At 39.3% G+C, this 21575-nt stretch overlaps 1 protein-coding gene across 4 annotated transcripts in view; it reads left to right on the top strand.

Annotated features, from left to right (window-relative positions):
* The window catches only part of LRRC4C (leucine rich repeat containing 4C), an 826012-nt gene that overhangs the window by 669212 nt on the left and 135225 nt on the right, over positions 1-21575 (top strand). For 2 of the 4 annotated variants that reach the window (XR_016440287.1, XM_090032959.1), the window contains exon 1: positions 12143-13974. The gene's annotated coding sequence lies outside the window, so the exon portion shown is untranslated. Of the gene's footprint in view, positions 1-1149; positions 1237-12142; positions 13975-21575 lie in introns of those variants that run through there. The other 2 variants (XM_090032957.1, XM_090032958.1) reach the window with 2 other exon arrangements.

Raw genomic sequence — 21575 nt, 5'->3', positions numbered from 1 at the left:
AGTAAACTTAAATACTGGATTATACTCGCTAAGCCTTATACTGAATTTGCACACTACCTTCCACTTCTTTTGGACAAGCCACTGATTCTCTTCTGTTCACAGGAAATTAGAAGTAAGTCTATTCCTTTGAAGGATAGGGAAAAAAGAGGGGGAAGCCACTTCATTAATTTATCTTGAAAGACTACTTGTCAGAAACCCCAGGCTAGGCTTGGGGAATCCCCAGAAGCTTGCACATTCAGCATACAGTGTTACAAACCAAAGAACAAGTGTTCCCATTTGATGGCATTTAAGACACAAAAGTCAATGGAAGTTCAGTATCTAAATCACTTAGGCATTTTAATTCTTATTAGGCACAAATCTACAACTTTAAGCTTTATGGGAAATAGGGCCTTATTAATGGAAAAGGAGACTTGCTTGCAAAATCTTGTTTTTGTTACTCTGTGTCCTTCCTAAAGTAGTATAGAAATTCTAATAGACTGGTTACTTTATGCATTTCACAGATAAAGAAGAATAATTCCAACTTCTTGGCTTATGTGGCATAATCTGCTCAACAAGTTTTGGCCTAGTTATCAAAAGACAATTACTGATTCTTGACTTTTTTTTCTTTCCCAAGCAGCTCACTTTCAATGAGACATACTTGCAGAAATCCTGCAAATCCTCGTGAAACTCAGGGCCTCTTCAGAATGTCTCAAATTGCACTAGTTACCTTTGAAAATGTTGGCCAATGTGTTCATTCTTCTGAAAGCAAAAGAGCCACTTTCCCTTCCAGTAGCATCCCTACCTGCTGTCCAAAACTATTAGTATTGTACACTCTGGTGCTTGCCAACACACTGTCATCTGCTGCATGGCAGCTATATTTATCAGCATTATAAAAGGAATTCCACACCCGTGAAGCAATGGAGTGGAAATCATAGACAATAGTGAGGAAACTCAATTTCAACCTAAACCAGTGGAGAAGAAAGGAGAGAATGAAATGGAAGGCATGACATGTAATGAAACAATTCCAGCTTGTACAGTGGGATATCTGATTTCCCACAATACTCATCTGGACCATACCCAGACTTTGGCTCGTGTGCTGTGCTTTCCTGAATTTTTGTAAAATTGTCATGTACAAGCTTGCAGTACGTGGTTTTTTTTTTTTCTTTGCAGGTGTTGATGTCCTCTTCATCCCAAGAAATCATCCCCTTATTAAGCAGCTCTTCCCTAGATTCTGAAGATCAGATCTGCTTTGTTAAGGTAGGTCTGTATATAAAGTTGCAGGAGACATACCAAGAAGGAAAAATTGGAAACAAGAAATGTAAAAAGGGACAGAGAGAACAATTGATTAAATGCGTGTAGTCATCCTAACTTTCCGTAACCCACTCTCTCTGAAGGGGGTTCTTATTTATGAATCAAGTGGACAAATCAATATAAAATGAGAAGAGTTGTTGCCAGCCAGGTAAAAACTCTGTATTAGAGCATCTTCTTATAATAGTGCTGAAATATTTAGAGCTACATTAAGTTCCCGTTTTCCCTCTACAGAATATGTGTGCAATTTTTCCTACATGGTCTTCAGTGTGCTCCTTTGCATTATATATGGGTGTGTGTGTGTATGTGTGTGTGTGTGTGTGTGATTCAAGTAGCAATCCCTATTTCAGTGTATAGAAATAAAGTTGGTGGTATGGCTCAGTATGGTTTTTGTAAATTTTCAGGGCTGTAAATATATAGTAGTTCCCAGAATATTTAACAAACAATATTGGACAGCTGATTTCTGATCTTTAGAAAATCATAGACTATCTGTATCTATAGCTACATAAAAAATAAAAGAAAAACCTGTGACCTTAATTCCTTCTTTTTCCAATCGTATTTAGTCACAGATTAGCATGCATTGCAAACATGTGACCTGATTCTTCTTTCACTTACACAGTGAGAAACAGGGGCAGACTATACATTACAGGGTAATTTATTATGGGATTTGCTTCATCCTCCTCTGAAGCATCTGGAGCTGGTCCTTATTAGTGCCAGGATACTGAACTAGATTGGCCAGTGGTCTGATCCAGAATAATTGGGTAAATCTCCAAGGAAAAATACATTCATATTTTCAATGTGAAAATATGATTACTGCTGCTATTTTATCTCCACCTCTCTTATGTGTTATTAGAAGAAAAATAGGTATTTAATCTTTAGGGCGTTATTAAGTATGAAGCCAGATCCCAGAGTATGAAAATAGCACTGGTGGTAGGAGTAGAGAATGATAATGAAGAGCTGACTCTCTTAAAGGAAAGTTCAGTGAATTCAAGGCTAAGGCAAATGATTAATTTTGTTCTACTTGTATACCTCTATTCATTATTAATGAATTAGGACTAATTGTTAAGGTTCTTACTCCAGGAAACACCAGTTATAATAAAGACATATTATGTAAGATCTTGAGGAATTTAGCACAACCCTTTAAGAATAATGTCCATTTTACACATAAAGGAAATTCAACAGGCAGAAGTTAAGTGACTCACTGGGCACATCTACATGTTCATTAATGCACCATAATTATGGCAGATTAAGTTTAGTACCTGTAATCATAGGTACTAACTTAATGTGCTGTAAATTGGCACTACTGCACATTAGTGTCCACACACCCTTTTTAAGTGACACTAATATGCGGTAGAGTAATTCTGCTGTGCATTAGCACAGGTTTTTGTGCTGCAGCAATGCACAGTAGAATTAGTCTACTGCATTGTTAGCATCTTGTATAGACCCACCATTGAATATAAGCCAATGGAGTTAGGCAGAAGGCAGGGCAGGTGGCACCTTATAAATTAACTCTTTTAGAGAGTCATAAGTTTTGTAGATGCTAGCCGGTGACAGGACCAACCCAAAAAGATTCATCATGGACCATGCCTATCGGCAAGTCCTGTACTTCCCCGGTCCCCTTACGGTCCTCTCCCTCTTTACAGTGGCCTGCCACACTTGATGAAAGTAAAGTATCTTGGGGAGGTTTCCTGGTGTCAGAAAAAGCAGAGTCCGGTGCTAAGTCTCTGGTGCCATCTCTAAAGCTTTCACTCTAGTGGTTCTAAACCACACAGGCCCTATTCACTCTGTGGGCAAGAACTGTGGCTTCTAGCCATCCCCTTAGCCACACCTATTCCTTGCAGATTTTACTCAGTCTTTGTTTACTGGGCTTCCTGGCCCTGGCCTCAATCAGGTCTTTTTGTGCCTCAGCTTTGTGGTCTCTTCTTTCTCATATTTAAGCCTTGGCCGTGTACCTTCAGCCCCTCTCCACTCAGGCTCATTTCTATAGAGAAAAAAGAAAAAGAAAAAGATCACATCATGTGGAACACTGCTATGTGACCTCCTGACCACCTCTTACAGCCACTTTCAGTCCTCCAGTAGTTAGAACTAAATCACTAACAGAGAACAGAACCCTACTGGGTTAACATAAACAGCCCTCAACAAAAATCTCCCCCCCTCTGGGTAAACGCAAGCAATCTTCAACTCAGATCTTCATCCCTCCATGTGCTCTCACCAGCAGGCAGAGGTTCTTCTTTTTCTGGTGGGCTTGAGTCCATCACATCTTGACAGAGAGCTCCAACCTCCCCCATAGCCGTGGCCAGAGCTCCTCTGCCCTGGAGGCAAGCCTATATGTGCAGGTCAGGCCCTCCTCCCCTTTTGATCATTTGACCTAACTTTCACTTAGCAGGGCTCAGATGCTGCAAACTCCCTGTGTGGCAGCCCAGCTGCCTGCAATATGCAGGCTGGGTCCTGCAACCCATCTACCCACACCATCTGTATATAGTTCCCTTCACAGGCAGGACCTCTGCAAACAGCACTCACCCCACCAGCCCTGACTCCACTCTGTTCCCTCCCCCAGCTACAGGGATGGGGTTCCTTGCCACACAGCCTACTCTGTCAGATGCTACTGAGGTGGGTTCAAGACAACCATGCAGTGCTGGGATTGGGCCCAACAATCAGATGAATATTAGTCCCAGCCCTACCACTGCTCAGGAGTCTTGTACCAGCTCCATTGTGGTACCAAGGCTGGGACTGAGCTGTCTGTCAGTTTCAGTGCCCATATCGTACCAGTGTCTTGATCTGACTTGAGTACTATGCCAGGGCCAGAACTCAAAGCTAAATTCTTCTCATTTATGGCTGCATAAATGTGGAGTCACTTCATGAAACAAAAAGAATCATTACTCATCCATAACACTGTAAATAGTTTTAGAATCTGAACCCATGGCCATGTCCAGATGTGTGTGGATGTTTGGTTCCCTGGGAGCAGGTAGCAGTAGTGCACCTTGTGCCACTGCTAGTTGTTCCTGGGGAATGCCCAGGCCACAAGCTCTTTGATGCATGACAAGTTACTGGGTGGGGTTGGGGATACTAGGGCCAATGCTGTGTTGGTCCCAGCAGCCTTCCATTGTAGGATCAAGTTTGAAGAGTTGGGTAACATTTTGAAGAGGGAAATTTTAAAAGAAAACAGTACAATGTTTTGGTTGAAAACTGTATTTTCAATTGGAAATGTTATGTCAAAAATAGGATTACTTATCAGCAAAAAGTCACCCATCTTCAACTAAATAATTCTGATTTCTTACAGGATTTTTAAAAAATGTCCATTTTCCAAAATTTAGGATTTTTCCTTATTGGCATCACTCAAGTCATGTATTATGGCTTATGATACAAATGAGCATTATGGATACTACTATAAATAGCAGTAGCATAGCTGAGGCCAGGGAAAGCAAGGCACCAGTCTCAGGTGCTCACCTAAAGAAGGCCCCTTTTACCTTAGGAGTTTGGACCACTGTAGGGGTAGCCCCGTCTCATCCAGTCTTAGGAGCTAGGCAGACCCAATAGTGTGTTTGGGGGAGCTCCTCCCTACTTCCCCAGAAAGCTTTGCCACAGGAAGTGGGGCAGAAGAGAAACAAACAGGGCATCAGGAATGGCCCATGGGAAGCTGTGCCACTGCTTGTCTCCCAGTTGACAGCGGCTTAATCCCCTACTACTGTAAAAGCAGCCACAGCCACAGCCGCTGCTGGAAGGAACAGAGCTGGGCAAGTAAGACCTCTCCTCTCTTCCTTCACTTTCACTGGTCAGTATACTTATCCTCCCAGCCCTGCCCACCATTTTTGCCCTGGATGCTGAGAGAACTGGCTATCCCTGTGATAGTACAGCTGCAACTAGACTGTTTATGGTTTTAGAAACAAACTTATAATTTGGAGATCCTCAGATTTTCAGAGCAGAAAGAATCAAACTACATATTTTTTCTGGATCACGTCTCAATGCTACAGATAAATATTGGACTAAATTGTGATATGACAGTAGTAAACAGCCACACCAAAAACAAGCCCCTTAAATGGGGAGTCGTAAGAGATCATTTGTGGTTGGGTTAAGATATTTGAGTTTGTCTATTGGTTTCAGGCTGCTACAGGGACAGCTTCACAGCCTATCCCTAATTGATAATGGGGAATTAAGCATTGCCTTTGAATAACCTTGGTTCATTGTTTTTATTCATGACATAGAAAGAGAAAAAACTTAGCTATTAGTTGGTTTTGTGACTGTAGCAATACATTGGAGCAAGAGTAAACAAAAAGAAGGCATTCTGGACCAATATGATGAATGCAGTGAAAAAAACAACATACAGTAGCTGTTACTGAATTACATGAGAGAGAGAGAGAGCTTGTATGAAATTCTTCTTTTAAATTTTTGGGTATTACTGCTGTCTTAGCACATTTCACTTGATGAATATAAGGGAAATATATATATGCTTCTAATAATATTCATATTGTAAAGAGTGATCAGCTTGCCCCTTTAAGGTGCTAGCCACCTGGAAATAACACTAAAATCACAGGACATTGAAGTGCTTAGCATCCTTTCAGGATAAGCCCTTAGCAGATAGGAATTTAAGTTTTGCAATAATTTTTTGCATAACAAACCTTCCAGTATTACAATATTATAATCCATAGATATGGATTAGAAACAGTTTAACTCTCTAGTTCATATTTTTATAACACCTCTTAAATTATGAGAATACATTTTTCCTCACTGATTTACTGTGCTAGCCTCAGTTACTACTTCTGTATACAGGGCTCTCACATAAGGTGAATAAAAGACTCTTAAGCAGATTGAAAAAGGGAGTTCGGACAGGTAATTAGAGGAAATTTTATTTTCTTACTCTGTAAAGTTCTTTTAAAATCATTTAAATTGCTAATTCATTGGCCCAGCCTGCAAGGAAAACAAGATGTCATTGGATTAGATCAGTAGATTTGTCTATGCCACAGTGGAAAAAAAAGAAGAATCATGCTTGTTTCAAAAACAAACAAACACAGACATTTTTTAACAGTAGCTTATGTGTTGCTGGACAGTCGCAGACACAAACATACTGAGTGTGTGTCTGTGTGAAATGGAGTCCAATTTACGAAGAACGACTTTACAAGAGAAATATGCAGTGCTTTGTTCTTTCCCTTCTAGAAAGATAGATTCATAGAGTTAATTGCAAAATACACTGTTAGATGAGACGTTTTGACCTCTTGCATATTCTTGGCCAGGGGCATTAAACTCATTTTGTGCTCCAGGCTGGGCTGGATCCAGCCTGGGGCACAAGGGAGTGGTGGCAGCAACAGCTCTAGCTCTGACTTAACGTATACAGTGGCAGCAGCTCCAGCTTCAGCACTGGGCATGCCAAAGGGTGGTGGCTGGGGAGGTGGGCTGCAGCAGTGGTGACAGGCAACACACCCAGAGGGTGTCTGGGACTGGGTCAGTCCTCGCTTGCCCTCCTGTCACTATGTCTGCCATGGGCTAGGGGCCTTCAATTCTGTGGCCATATCCCTAAATTTCAGTGGCTTGCCAGTAGTCCTGTAGGCTGGATATATTGGCTTCATGGGCCAAAACCAGCATTTGGTCCATATGTTTGACATCTCTGCAATAGGCCATTACAAATCATCAATTCAGGACTTGTGAATGGCTAAGATAAAATTTATGGTGGGGGGAGAGATTTTTATAGCTTAGTATTTTCATGTTTAGCTCCTAATATTGAAGTAAATACAAAAAAATGGAATTATACATGTGTAAAATGGATTTGAGGCACGTCAGAACTGAGCTTTTATTTCCTTTCTGTAAGAAGGCGTGTCTAGACATTCACTAATGTGCAGTGCCTACTGAGCATTACATTTAGTATTTGTATAATCAAGTATTAAATAAATGCTCAGTAGACTGCTGTACTGCACATTAATGCGATCTCACACTTTCTGTGTGACACAATGCTCAGGAGACAAATACTACTGCACATTAGATTATTAGCACATTTTTTGCCATGCATCGCATGTAGGCGTGGCCAGGGAGACACAGTCCACTAGATGCTTATCATCCTTCCTGAGAAAAGCTTTTAAATTAATCAGAGAAGGCCTGACCCAGTGTTAATGAGGGCAATGGGAATATTCTCAGCAGCTTCATTCAGTAAGAGACTATGAAAGAATCCCAACAGCTATGCTGTCTCTGTGTACAACCAACTTGTTTGTCAGAAGTATCTTTTTCATAAAATAAAACAATTATTTTCCTGTTTAAAAGAAATGTTGAAATGCAGCTGAGAGCTCTGAAACTATGTCATTTTTTATTAGTTATTAGTAAAATAATTGTTTTGATTGTTTTTCCTCCCTATATTTGCTTATACTTTACAGTACCTTTTTCTGCTCTGTAGGGTTCTCTGATTGTGCATTTGATATCTGTCACATCCTTTTGATCTGTATGTCACTGACATATTAGAATATTTGCTTTCCCTGGGAACAAGCCATATTTCTTTTTCATCAAGTGATTGGCAGTTTTGAGTGTCCAGTATTGTACACTTAGCACTTCTCAATGCCACTCACATATAGCAGCTCAGTTTTTAACTCTCATCAGCTGTCAATAGAAATAGTTTTGTTATTACAGCCTGTTGTCATTTTCCTTTTGTCAATTTAATCAACATTTGTTTCTGCAAACCAGTAAATATCGATACTCTTCTTTACCTGCAATCTGGCAAAACTGTCCAGCACATTGAGAAACAAATCTGTGTTTTTTGTTTCAATTTACTCATCTGAACAAAACCAAGTCTCTTCACAGCTGTTCGTGCTTGCTCCATAATCCTCTTGGTCCTTAAGCAGAACTTGAAATCACTGAGAATATGAACATAGCCTTTGGGCATATACATAGCCAGCAGCCTGTTTTTTATTTCGGTTTTAGTGTGTCAGCAAGTGGCTGTTAACTCCCCTAGATCAGTCAGTCATGGGTCAATCCCTAATTCTTCAGTCTTAAGCAATCACAACTCTAAATAATTCATTTAGAGCAGGGGTCAACAGTGTTTTCTGGTGGGAGGCCGGAATAACCCAGCTCAGATAGGAGGCTGCTAGGATCCAGCTGTTGCTTCTCCGTGCCACCCAGCTGTGGTGGGGCACAGCAAAAGGTTCCTATCCGCTGGAGCACTTACTGCCCAACTGCAATGTGTCACAAAGAGAGACCCTCTTTGCCAAAGCCTCAGGTGCCTGATTGTGGCACAGAGCAGGGAGCCCCCCCTCCCCACCCCAGCTGAATGGTACCAAAGGCACTGCTCCATAGGTGGATCCAAATGTTCATTTTGTATTGATTTTGAGGGACCAATGATCCCTGAAGACTAGTTTTGAAACTGGACTTCTACATTCTAATGGATTTCAGGGAAAAGAAAAAAAAAACTGCACATCCAATTTGACCAGATATAATCACACACTTATAAAAGTATATTTTTCTTGTGTGTGCATTGATACATGACTTAATATAGTGATATTTAAATATATATGTTGCAAATACATGGACACTCCAGCTTGAAAACCAAATACAGTTAAATTCTGGATTTATGATAGAATTATAGAAAACTAGGGTGGGAAGGGACTTCAGGACATCATCTAGTCCAACTCCCTGCTCAAAGCAGAACCGTCCCCAACTAGATCATTCCAGCCAGGCCTTTGTTGAGCCAGGTCTTAAAAATCTCCAAAGATAAAATCTCCCGGTAACTCATTTCAGTGCTTCTCTACCCTCCTAGTGAGAAAGTTTTTCCATAATAGACAACCTAAACTTCCCTTGCTGCAACTTGAGACTGTTGCTCCTTGACTTGATTTTATTTACTGAAAGGGCACTGTATTTTCAGTGTGCAGTCTGCTCTAATAAATGCTGCAAATTAGACTGTTTTGAAGTTATGTTCTGAATGGCTGATCACTCTATATTCAGTGTTTTATTTGTTGATAAACTATAATTGGCATACTAAAAATACCCAAAATTTAAAGAAGGAATTTATAACTTTAGCTGATAGCATATTAATGTCTTGGTACTAATTTTGTATTTAATCATATCTATTTCAGCTAATTTAAGCTAAGATATTATGTGTCTATATATTTGTTTCAATCCTGACATAATTTAGAAATTCATATTTTGATGCCATTTGGAATGACATCAAAGCTGCATAAAATGCAAATGTATGGCAAAAATGTAAATGAATATTAGTCTCTAGCTAAAGAGATGCTGTATCTACTACAGCATCTGAGAATCTGTTTAGACCCTCAAAGGCTAAGCCCCCCTTGCTTTCAAGATAATTTAGTTAATTTAACTTAAAAAAACAAGTCGCATCTGTTGACAGGGTATTCATCTTAGTGGTAAAGTGTACAAGCACCTTTAAAATTGCATACTTGGTGCAAACTTTTATTTGACTGTGAAGATGTTTATACTTTTAGGATGTGTAAAATGAACTTTCCCTTCTTGTTTGTTATTTTGATTTAAATAAGGAAGAAACAGAGTGTTTATATAAAGACCTAGGCCCAGGTACTTTTTTAACATAAAAACCCCCCCTAGAGCATTAGAAGCATAGTAAGCCTAACACTGACAAAAAAGGAGCCCCTTTTTCCCCTTTATTGGTCTCAGCAGACCTTCAGAATTTAAATACATCTGAGTTCTTTGTTGTTGAGTTAAGTAATATATATTTAACCTTCAATTTAATGACAGCAGGATTAGGCCCTAAAAGATATAACACTAAGTAAAGGCAAGATTCTGGTTATCTTACATTCAACAGGCTCTTTGGCTGCCTATACACATGCTCATTGGCATTCTAATTAGAATGCATTGGAGCGGACTCTATTAATCCTAATTAGAATGCTTAATCCTAATTAATTCTAATCCTAATTAGAACACTGCAGTGTAACCACCGTTACACATGAATTATGCCCCTAAGTGTTTAAAAATGGCCATGGGGTGCCTTAACTAAACCTTATTAATAGAGGTCTAGATAAAATGTTCCAGAGCCATTTTAAGATGCATCAGGATTTATGCATGGGGGTTTAATACATGTGATGCTGAAAGTGGCTGCCCAGGAACCTGTCTAATTAAAGTACCATCTCCTTCCCTCCCCCTCCAAGCATGTTTATAGGCAGCCTTTCTTCCAACAGACTCATTGTGACTAGCTGGGTGGATATACATGTGCATTTTACTGCATAGTCGACTAATTAGCTCTGCAGAAAGAATCAGCAACTACACATGCGCTGGTATTAGGGTGCAGTAAATTAATTAACTCTGCCATTGCAGATAGTACTATGTTATGGTGGAGTACTCATATACACTAAAACACATGTGTAGACAGTGACAGAGACTGGCTGGGTCATGAGGGTGTTAATGTGCGGTGCCTGTGCTTGCTGTTAGCACTGTAACATCCTCGTGTCCTGGCCAGCCCCCCCATAGCTCAATGCCACCTGGAGCTCCAAGCTGATCCCCTCTGCCTTCTGCCAGCCTGGGGCTGCTCTGCCCCGGCTTAAAGTGTTCTTGTCCTGGGTGCACATGTAAATGGTGCACCCAGGAACAGTTGACTCTGGTGCAAACTGTGCTGGAATTTATTTCTTCACCATAATAACATGTGTAGATGCACTCATTGTAAAGTTGCTCATGGGACTGGGTTCCAACATCTCTTAATGATCTGATGACTTTATTACTGAACTGAAATGAACTAGAGCATGTATTCTGTAATTGTAGATCTTTTCATATTGCAACATATATTTTGTGAGCTTACCTCCGCCGGTTTCTTTTTTCTTGCTTTTAACTTTTGCCAGTTTCATATGAAGCTAGGTTATAGATCTAAGATAAGGATACCACATATATTTTACTTCTGTAGGGAGTAAATGGATCGTTGTGCTACTGAATGAAAAAAATAGGTAGAAGAAACAGCTTGATTTATGAAATCCACTACAGTTACCATGAAAGTGCTTGACTAATTCTTTCTGTGTATGCATGTGGAGGAGTTAGAGCTATAAATAAGTTATTTCTGATTTGAGGAGAAAGAAGTGAGGGAGTGCATCACTCATGCTCTGCTCTGATCCTATAAGTATTTATACATATTACTTTTAACACATGAGAACCTTTGTTAGTGTAAGGCCCATTTTTTGTAAATTCTCATGTACACCCAAGGATTAGTTCAATCAATATTCTTCAAATTAAGTGTATATATAAGCATGTGTGAGATCGGGGGCTCTGTTTGCAAGCAGGAAAAAAAGCAGTATATTCACTACAGCAGGCAACCACTCTACCCTGTCTTCAAAATCTGGGCAATCTTGGGCCAGTTTCAGCCCTGTGGAATTACACTTGGGATGGATATTAATTCTATTGATGTACCTTTCTCATTTAATGGAAGTAGCAACCCCTAGAGCCTATAGATCTTTTGGCCTATAAATATGCAAGCAACCTATACTGAGTGTGTTTTTTTTTATTGAGGTAAACATGTTAAAAACTTTTTAAATGAATAAATGTCATCCACAGAGTCTCAGTTTGTACTTAGAAACCTTTTCTGCTTTGTTTAACTTTCCCTCTCCTTTTGTGGCTAGGCATGTACCTGTGAATGCTGGTGGGCTGCCACAATGAGAAAAGCTTTTAAGAAAATGAGTTTTGACATTCCTTTCCTTAAGATGATCCCTTGTTTTTCAATTACCCCTTTCTGACTTGAGGTTTCTTGAGGTAACTGTGAGCCTGTTCCCAGACTGGCAGCCAGGTGGCAGCAGTGCCCTATCACAAGAGCTCTAATACCATTTTCCCTGCCATCAAGTGTTAATGCAATTGACCAATCAGTGCTAAGATGATGGGAGGTAATTGGGTAATTGTATTTTACTGATCACAAGCAGAGAAAAGGAGGAAAAAAGGGAGAAAGGGAGAGATAGGAAGAGGGGAAAAGGGACAAGCAAAGCCAGAAAGACTGTCCCCCGGGACCTTTGCAAATCCTGAGGTGCCAGTGTAAAGGTGGGGGTGTAAGAGAGAGAGAGAGCGCACAAAGCTACTCACAGCAGCAGCTGTCTGGAACTGGATTTATACATGTATATATATTGGAAGTGTTCAAGCTGAAGCTGATGGCAGGCAGGAAGGTTTTCTGCTGTGCAAAGGGCTGTGCTTTTCTGGGATGAAACTAAGGACTGAAAGAAGCTGCTGCGGTCCTGGGAATGTTTCGTCTTGGAGAGGGCGGGAGTCAAGGGGGAAGGTAACTGGCATGTGGAAGAAGATGGGAACCTAAGTCTCCGCTGCGCGGAAGGGGAATCCAACTTGTAGATCTGAAATATACCAGGCTGAGCTTGAACATGAGATCGGAACTGCAATTGTAAGAGAGGGGGAGGACAAGGGAGGCAGAGATTGGAGGGCTTTTCTCTCCCTCCCTCCCTCTCCCCCTCTCCCCTTCTCCCCAAAGAAGAAATAGAAGAAGTTTATCTATCTTGCTGCTGCTGGATCTTTATTGCTGCTGGACAAAAGATGGAGAGGAATCTGAAATGAAGAGCCAGGGGAGCCCGGTGCTTATGAAATTCACAACTAGGAGGACAAATCACGTCCCCCCAGGGTACTTTTGTGCCCCATAGGGGGATTTTTAACATCAGAAAGATCTGTGAAGTGTGGGGGCAAAGGCAAAAGTGGGTGTTAAAAACACTCATCCCAAGTGTTTAAATAAAATAAAAAGGGAATGGATTTATTCTTGACAGCTGGTAGGAACCTTGAATTTTTTTCTACCCTTCATCCCAGCTTTCCATTAAATGTGAGATTATGACAATGCAGAGGAGTTGGAGGGAAAGCAAAAGGATATAATGTGGAGTTTGAAGAGAGGAGATGGTGATGATGCTGTGGATGCTGGCTTTTCACTGAAATCAAAAATCCAATTGCGCATTGGGTTGTGATTGGAAATCTAATCAGATCTTTGGAGAGGGGGAAAAGAGAGACTGAAAAGTTTATTGTTTTAATATTAAAAAATCCAAATGTGAGAGAAGACTCTTTGGTAAAGGTATGTATGTATGTGGGGGGGGGGAGGAATAGGGAAAATGGAAGAATGGGAAACCCCGATCTAACGTGGAGACACATGGATTGGATAATTGATAGTGCAGCAGAGAAGGGGGAAGAAGAAAATTGCCTAGCAAGACCTGGATCTTAAGAGTCACAGCAAAATTACATTAAATGAAAACAGTCTTGCTTCAGATAGAGGGTTGTTCTTTTTTTTTTAAAAGAAATAAATATATCCCCCTCTGCCTTCCAGAGAAAAACTAAATCATTTGCAATGGAGAACAGAGGAGCCAAAAGGCAGAAAACCTCAGAAAAGGGGAACTAAGCAAAGGATCCTCACTGGAATGAAAAGTTTCAGAAAGGAAAAGGACCATTCTTTTTCTGGTGGTGGGGGGTGTTAATGCTTATTTATTTTTTAAAGAAAAAGAATCCCCCAAAGATGACAAACATTGAATACTATGGCTATGACAATTTTAAACAGAAAAGTTAAAACACCACGGAGGTAAAGGGAGTCAGGGAAGGATTGGAGCCTATGTGGACTGAAATTGATGGAAAATTGCAGTTGGATATTTCTTTTTTCTTTCCTTTTCATAATTTTGATTTTGCTGCTGAAACGAAATAGTTTTCCCACCCACACCAGCTGCATTTTTTTTTTTTTTTTTACATTTATTTTGTTAACCGCTCGGATTTCTATCTGGATAGTCTTCTGGGTATACAGTAAGTGCTTTTTCTCTATTACTATTGTTGTTATTATTATAATTTATTCTTGAAAAAGACTGTACATCCTTCTTTCTTCTACCCTTCCTCTTGCCCCCTTCCCTGAGTGTTTGTCCTCTCTTCTTCTTTTACAAAATCTGCTTGAGTTACAAGATTTAATTTGTAGCTCATGGAGGGAGGAATATATCTAAAGTCTCACAGCAGATCAAATGTTATGGTTAGTAAAAATCAAACCTTGGTAGGATGTTGCAGATGCCTGCTTGCCTGGCACGACAGCATTTATAAATGTTCACTAGCAAAGAAATCTCCTAAGAAAGCCTCTGCAATGTGTGGTGCTGTGCTGCTTGATTGCCCAAACTGTATCAGGACTGCAAGTTGCATGGTACAAAAGGAGTTTGATGCACATAGAATTTCCCCTCAACACCTGGAAATTGAAGGGATCCTATTTAAATTCTGTTACTCAGTCTGACACTGTGGATAAACTTAGTGTAATAACATGAAAATATGATAATAAGGTGAGCAGATGAAGGATGAATTTTGGAGAGGGAAGGGAAAAAAGATGATGTTGAGTCAGTTCAGAGAGAAATGTTACATTTTGCATTCAGTGACTAAGGATGTTTTTTAGGCAAAGAGGGGGTGGGTGGCCTTCTACCAAAGGAGAGTTTAGAAAGCTGCTCTTCTTGCCACAGATTTACTCCAGATCTCATAGGCAATTTGCTGTGGTTTTGTGGTAAAACCTCCTCATTCCCATAGGACTTTAATAGCAGTTGTAGATGAATTGCAATTGATAGACTTTGTAACATTATGTAATAACAGTACTAACAGAAATACTAGTAATAATTACTATAATTTATAATAATAATTCTTATTGATAATAATAGTCATGCCAACCCTTTGGTAGGCAGGGTTTGGCTGATGAGGAGTGATGTACAGGTGATGGACCAGTAGCATCTAGTAAGTACATCTGTCCTTGCCTACAGAAATGAGGTGAGAGGAATAAAGGGTGGATAACATGGTGTTTAAAATAACTGGAGATTCTTGCATTTTAGAGAGGACCCAGTGCCATTTTTCTCCTCTCTTGTCTGCTAGCATGGCTGCTTTCTTAATCTGTAAGCTTTTTCTCTCTCTTCAGACCTTGGTGTCTCTGTGTGGAGGCTCCAAGTGCAAGTACTTAATAGACTGATTTCGGGGAGGGCATGCACATAATTTGGTACACCATTGTGTAGATGAGGATATTTTTGTTATGCAATAAGCACAACAAGGTTTACCACTTTTTTTTTTCCATCTGAGAGGGAAAATTTACCAGTTGATCAGCTCTTGATCTGGGCTCCTGACTATCTTCCCCTCTCTGAACAGTCTTTCTGAAGATTCCTGTCTCAAAGAACCCAAGCATGAATCAGACCTACAAGGTGTCTGGACAGGACAGATAAATACATGTTAAACAAACACACACTCACTCTACCTATCTGATCATAACCATTTGAGGCTAATGGGCCTTATGGAAATTCAAGCTTCCACCTTTTAAAAGGTGGACTTCAGATCAGAGGTCATGGCCCTTCAGGGCTGGCAGCTTGAAGGCAATAAAAGACCTTGGGCCCAATCCTGTTCCCAGAAAAGTCCATGGGAATTTTTGTTTTCCCACAGGCATAGCATTAGGCCTTTCATTTGTTCTATTGAGATTAAACCAAGAAGCAAGCAGGCACGATTATATCCCTTACAGACAGGTCTATTTTTATCCTTCTTCTTATTCCTTAACTAAGTCAGCACAGGGTGCAATGCTTTCAGACCCATTTATTTTTCGGGACACGTGTTTTCTGTTGGGACACTGAGTGGGCAATAAGTTTGTCAGCCCCTCAAAATAATTATACAGCTTCCCTCAATCTCCTCCCTCCTACCCATGGGTACCTGCATATTTTATCCAAATTCTTTGCTTTATTGTGGGCTAAACTTGCATCAGCAGTTGCAGTAATAGAACAGCTAAATTTATGTCAAGCTGCTACTCAGTAATTATTGAAGGAGAGTTAAGCTGGCCAAGGAAAACACATCTTGAAGCTTTTCATTGGATTGCTTGAGAAGTGAATGTATAAACAGAGGACCTGTAGGTAAAGTCAGGCTATCTTTTAACAACGGGAAACTACATACGTGTGTTATTCATTTCTACAATACATTCATATTAAGGAAGTACTGGGGAAAAATTTACTCACAAAGCTGGGCTGGAATAGGCAAATCTTGTCAACTTTAGAAATCTAGGGATGTGTCTGCTTCTTAAAAGGCAACAGTTTCACACTTCAATGAATCACTCAGTACAGTAGCCAAAGACACATGAAGCAGCCTGGGATTAACTGTTTCAGTCTTGGACGGGAGTTGCCATGCACATAATATTTGCATTCAAATATTTTTGCATTCAGACAACTGCAAAGAAGTTGTGGGCACAAAACAAATGGCTAAAATATGAGTGGTGATCTTAGAAAACAAACTTAGATGCAGAGTGATGTTTTATAGTAACTTGAGTGGACATGAAGCCTCATTTTCTATTTCTATCACTTGTGGCAAAACACAGGTGCAATGTGCAGCAGCATATGATAATCCTGTAAACAGTCTTCTTTTTCAAGATATGGGTGAACTATTCCATAATTACCCAAGACAGCTAGGAAATGTGGTCATAGAGTGTGAACAATGAGCTACTATGGATATAGGAAAATGCCACATGCCAGTGCAGAAGAAAATCAGATTGCCGTGCTTGAAAGTCCTATTTTGTCGTCATTGTTGGGGGATTGGAGCATTGGGTCAAAGATCACTTAATCTAAAACCACAACCTATTTAGTGATGCAAAGGTTATCACTAATCTAAAATTTAGGTAGTCTCCATCTTTTTACACTTTAGAAATATATATATATATATATAAATATAACTGATTTATATTGGGCACCACATTAGCTTTTGTATTCAAGCTGCCTCTGTGTCAGTGTATCTAGTGTTATAATTTTGGTGGCAACGGCCAACAGAAAAAGAACCTGTTAAAGTCAACACTAGTGATACATAGGTATATACAATCTTGTAGTTTGATAGTTCAACATCACATGAGAGCTGTTAAAGATATTTGTAAAGATATTAAGATTGCTTCATTACAGAGAGAATTTCACATGAAATTGTGTGTAATTCTTGCAACTGGTTGAGCATTCAGTACTATGAAAATGGAGGTGTCTTTTTGGGGGTGAGATAGTCAACAAGATTTTTTTTTTCTATTTTCATTTATTTAAATGATGGGGAATTTGCAGTGATGGAAAGTATCAGCTGCACAACTATGGAGACAGAAATCGCTACTCTGTTCAATAAAAAAAAAATATGCTAGAGTTATCTGCAATGCAAGCTTCTTTCTAGCTTTACCAAGGTGCCTCTACTTTGGCATACAGAGAATCTTTAATTTATATTTGATTTTCAGAAAGTTATGAGGAAGGGGTCCTGTGGTATGGACTTCTGCCCACAAAGACATGGCACTTAGATCTACCAACTCATTTCTAGAGCAGCCAAATAATTGTGAGGTTGTAAGTCTCTGTATTACTGCTAGCCTATAATTTAATCCCACATATCCTTGTCCATGCCAGTAGACCCATGAAAGTAAACAACTCCTGCTCATTTAGAGATTTCGCTTCATGATCTTGCCCACGTGAGTAATTTTGGCAAGATCTGTCCCTTAAACTGGATCTAACCCTTTAATGTAGTTGTATCAGCAAGTAACTTCTCTTAAAACTGTCACTGGGAGGAGGGTTTCCCTCTCATCCTTCCCATTTTCACCCATCTGGTAAAGGACAGGAAAGACTTGCCTTGACTTCTTGTTTTCTTCTGCAAGTTCTATTTGATGTTTGGAAAAGGAAAGGAAAGGCTCCATACTTCCCCACATTCCCAGAACCATTAGTTCCCTCTCCTTTAGATAGACAGAAGTTTTTTGTAAAATCTTCATTTGTATGTATGCATGAATGCATGTATGTATGTGTTTAGGAGGGTGATGGTGACCGTGTCCATTTTAATTGCAAGTGAACAACCTGTGATCTCTCTGGAAGAATTAAAACAAAGGGGCAGCAGGAATGTTCTTCTATCCATTAAAGAGAACAGCCAAAGTCAGTCGCGCACGCACACACAACAAAGAGAGAGAGAGGATTTACATTTGGTATCCAAGGAAGCAAGAGCAGAATCCTGCAGGGTTTTCTGTTCATTGTTTAAATGTTGCCATAGCAATATCTTAGGGCACAGGTTACATGTTTTTCGTTTCTCTTGTTGAGCTTCTCCTCCCCCATCTCCTTTTGATTCACTGAGCAACAAGAAATATTCTCATCAAACTTTTCACAAGAATAGGAAAAAGTGTTAGATGGCTGCATTGTCCGTTCATGTTCATCTGAGCCTCTATCTCGTCTCCCACCTCCCTCCTGTTTGTTAATATATTGGAGATCTAATTAGGAGACAACTATTGGGTAGAAGTGGAGAGTGAGGGACTTGCCCTTAAAACATTTACCATATTGCAATATTTTGCGTAGTGAAGATATGTTAATTGCATAGCTTCAGGCAAATGGTGTGTAGCAGTCGCCGACAATTAAAAAGAACAATGAATTTGCCAGGACTGAATCCATTCCTGTAATCACTGAGTGGATTAAAATGTTCTGCAGGCATATACAAGGATAGCTGTACATTTAGACACAAACAGAACTCTTGAGAACTCCTCACATATGGTTTTCCTAAAGCAAGGGCACCACTAATCCTTCCTGTTTGCAAAAGGAAAATTAAAAAACAGAATTGGCTTGCTAAGCATATAAGCAAAGTTCCCCTTGCATATGCTGCAGAACATACACTATTACGCCAGGACTGTATGTGTGCCATGTAGCAATGAAACCAGTGCACGAGAAGACAATGGAGGGGGAAGCAATTTTGACCTTGCGTATAATTAATTAAACCCAACCAGAGAGAATTGTTGCAAATGACATTCAAGCAATATGCTTTTGTCTCAACAGGCAGCAGAGATTCAGAGCACTGGGCATGTCCTTTGTGTGCAAGGGATCTCCTCTTGGTTATTTTGCAGCAGCAGGATCCATACAGCCTAGTGCAATAAAATAATTCTCAGAAACAAGGATATGTTTTCTTGTCACGCTCACATGGGCAATTTAATGTGAAATTGACTTCCTGAGAGCCTCGGTAGTTGTACTTTTTCCTGACTATGTGTAGGTAAAAATAATCGTTGGCTTCTTGGAGGGTCAGGCCCAATTTGGAGAGCCAATAGTATTAATTTTTAAAGGTATTTAGTGTAGTTCAGGTCTGCTGCACATTTTCAGTATTTCCATGTCAATAAGTGTTGGGCACATGTTAGATAGAAAATAAAATCAAGTGCTTTTGTAGTGTTGGTGAAACAGAATACAGTCATCTGCCTATCGACAAGATAAGTATAGCATTTGAAGTGACAGTACAGGCTTCCTCATGCTAGCTGTGAGAGTGCCTTGGTCATGACCCTAAGGACAGGATCACCTTTAGGGATGGGAGTGGGATTAATTCGGTTCACTTAACTTGAAAATTCCTTGACGCATTTGAAATGACCAATAAGCTTGCTGTAAATCAATTTGTTCCATATAGACTATACTGAGTAGCCATCAGACCATTTTAAAAATCAGATGCTATTGACCTCAGTGGAATTTAAACCTGTGACCTAGAGACTGAATTTTCTACCTTAAAATCAGCTGCCAGACCTACACAGTTATTCTTTATATGATTTTATTCTACTTAATAACACTGTAGGGACACCTCAAGATTTTAGTTCCTGCCAAAAACTATTTTACATAATAGATTTGCATTCATATAGATATAAAAATGTATGCTGCAAATTTGTACAGCTATATTTGTATGTGTATGTATATGAATACAAGGTATCCACATTTATAGCTTTACAAAAAATGTGTGCCAATTTATATATATCAATGTATTTTTATATATTGACCTACAAGTGTCCAACGTAAATTACTGCTAAAATGGTAGGTTGTGCTATTCAGTGTTATTAATTGAAATAAAGTCATACAAATAATGAAATATGAATGTTCTTTTTATTTTACCTGGCAGTGCCCACTTACCAATTCTCTTAATGCAGCACTCTAGCTGCAGGACTCTTATATTGTAACATCTCATAGAAACCAAATGATTTCAATGTATTTCTTTATATTACTCAGTTCACTTCTGCCCCCTCACCCTGCAGTAAGAATTTCTGAACCCAACTCTGGTACTACTAATATTAGCGAGAGCTTTCTCAATGGCTGCAGTCAGGGTAGGATCAAATCTAATGTACTGTTTTGGATTTTTTTTTTCCCCTCCTCCCCAGATATGAAGTGCCAAGCCTTTTTAAAAGCTAAAAATGTCAAAATTACATATTGTATGGCTCAAAGTGTAGTTCTCTCTCTCTCTCTCATATATATATATTTGACAAATATCCCAGGTGTCCTTAGAAACTCTTGATGGCATCCCAGGCACTTAGAAAGCAGAAAAAATACTTCTGTCCTTGTTATGTAGTGTTTGTGATTAGAGGTAGGTCACCAACTCATTTTCTATTTGTATTCACATGAGACAGAGAAACACATTCTTCTCTTTTGTTTTTTAAAATAAACACTTCACACTTTTAGGTAACAATTCTCAAAAGAACCTAAAGAAATTAGCTTATCCAATCCTTTTTATGTGTTCTGTGCATTGTTACTGATCTGAAATAATGAGTGTTTTTAGATTTTGTTTTAAATTCATCTCTTAAAAACTACAAAGAGGATTTGGAAAGTAGAATAATCATGGTGGGGGGAGGAGGGAGGAGAAAACAGTTTACCTGATGGGTTATGGTTTTCTCTCATTGCATGAGAGTTTAACGTGGAAAGTGAAAAAATATATTCTATAAACTTCTTTGCCAAAGGGCATACATGATGTGATAAAGCTCCTTCCTAGCTTTTTTTTTTTAACATGACTTTATTCTGCGTATAGTACTGCTTGTGATCCCTTATTTGAAAGTCAGGTTTTTCTACAAGTGATTATATATTATTTGTCTGGAAGCAGACTTTTATTTACAGTACATTATTTGGAGATACGAGATTAATTTCAGCTGTGATTGTCCACTGCATAACTGGGAAGGAAATTGGCCAATACATCCTTACTTCAGATGCAGGTCAAAATTTTGCAGAAGCCCATGGTAGCTTTTCATAGATGTGGTTCATAGAATTAGGACCATATTTTATTTCTTTTTTTTGACTGCGCAGAAGTTGGAGAACCTGGAAATAACCTTCAAATAATGTTTTTGTTGATTTTTTTCACTAATGTAAATTCCATATTGACTTGAGACTGCTGATGCAGGGGCTGCTGGGAGACTGAAGCCCTTTCTATGCTAACAATAGCCCAGGAAATTGTACTGGTTATAACATACCAAATCCAACCAGGAACAAGATGAGGAATTCCATAAGCACCTATTTAGAATGTGTGATAATAATGACTATGTTTTCATGAGGGACTTTACTTTGGGGATTTTAATTTGGAGGTCTCATGCTCCCAGTAATAAAACATAATTAGAATTTAAAATAATTATAGAAACAATGACT

Source organism: Crocodylus siamensis, chromosome 2, assembly GCF_052110815.1.
Source record: "Crocodylus siamensis isolate JL-2025a chromosome 2, ASM5211081v1, whole genome shotgun sequence".
Classification (NCBI taxonomy): Eukaryota; Metazoa; Chordata; order Crocodylia; family Crocodylidae; genus Crocodylus; species Crocodylus siamensis.
This window is presented reverse-complemented; position numbering and strand designations above follow the sequence as displayed.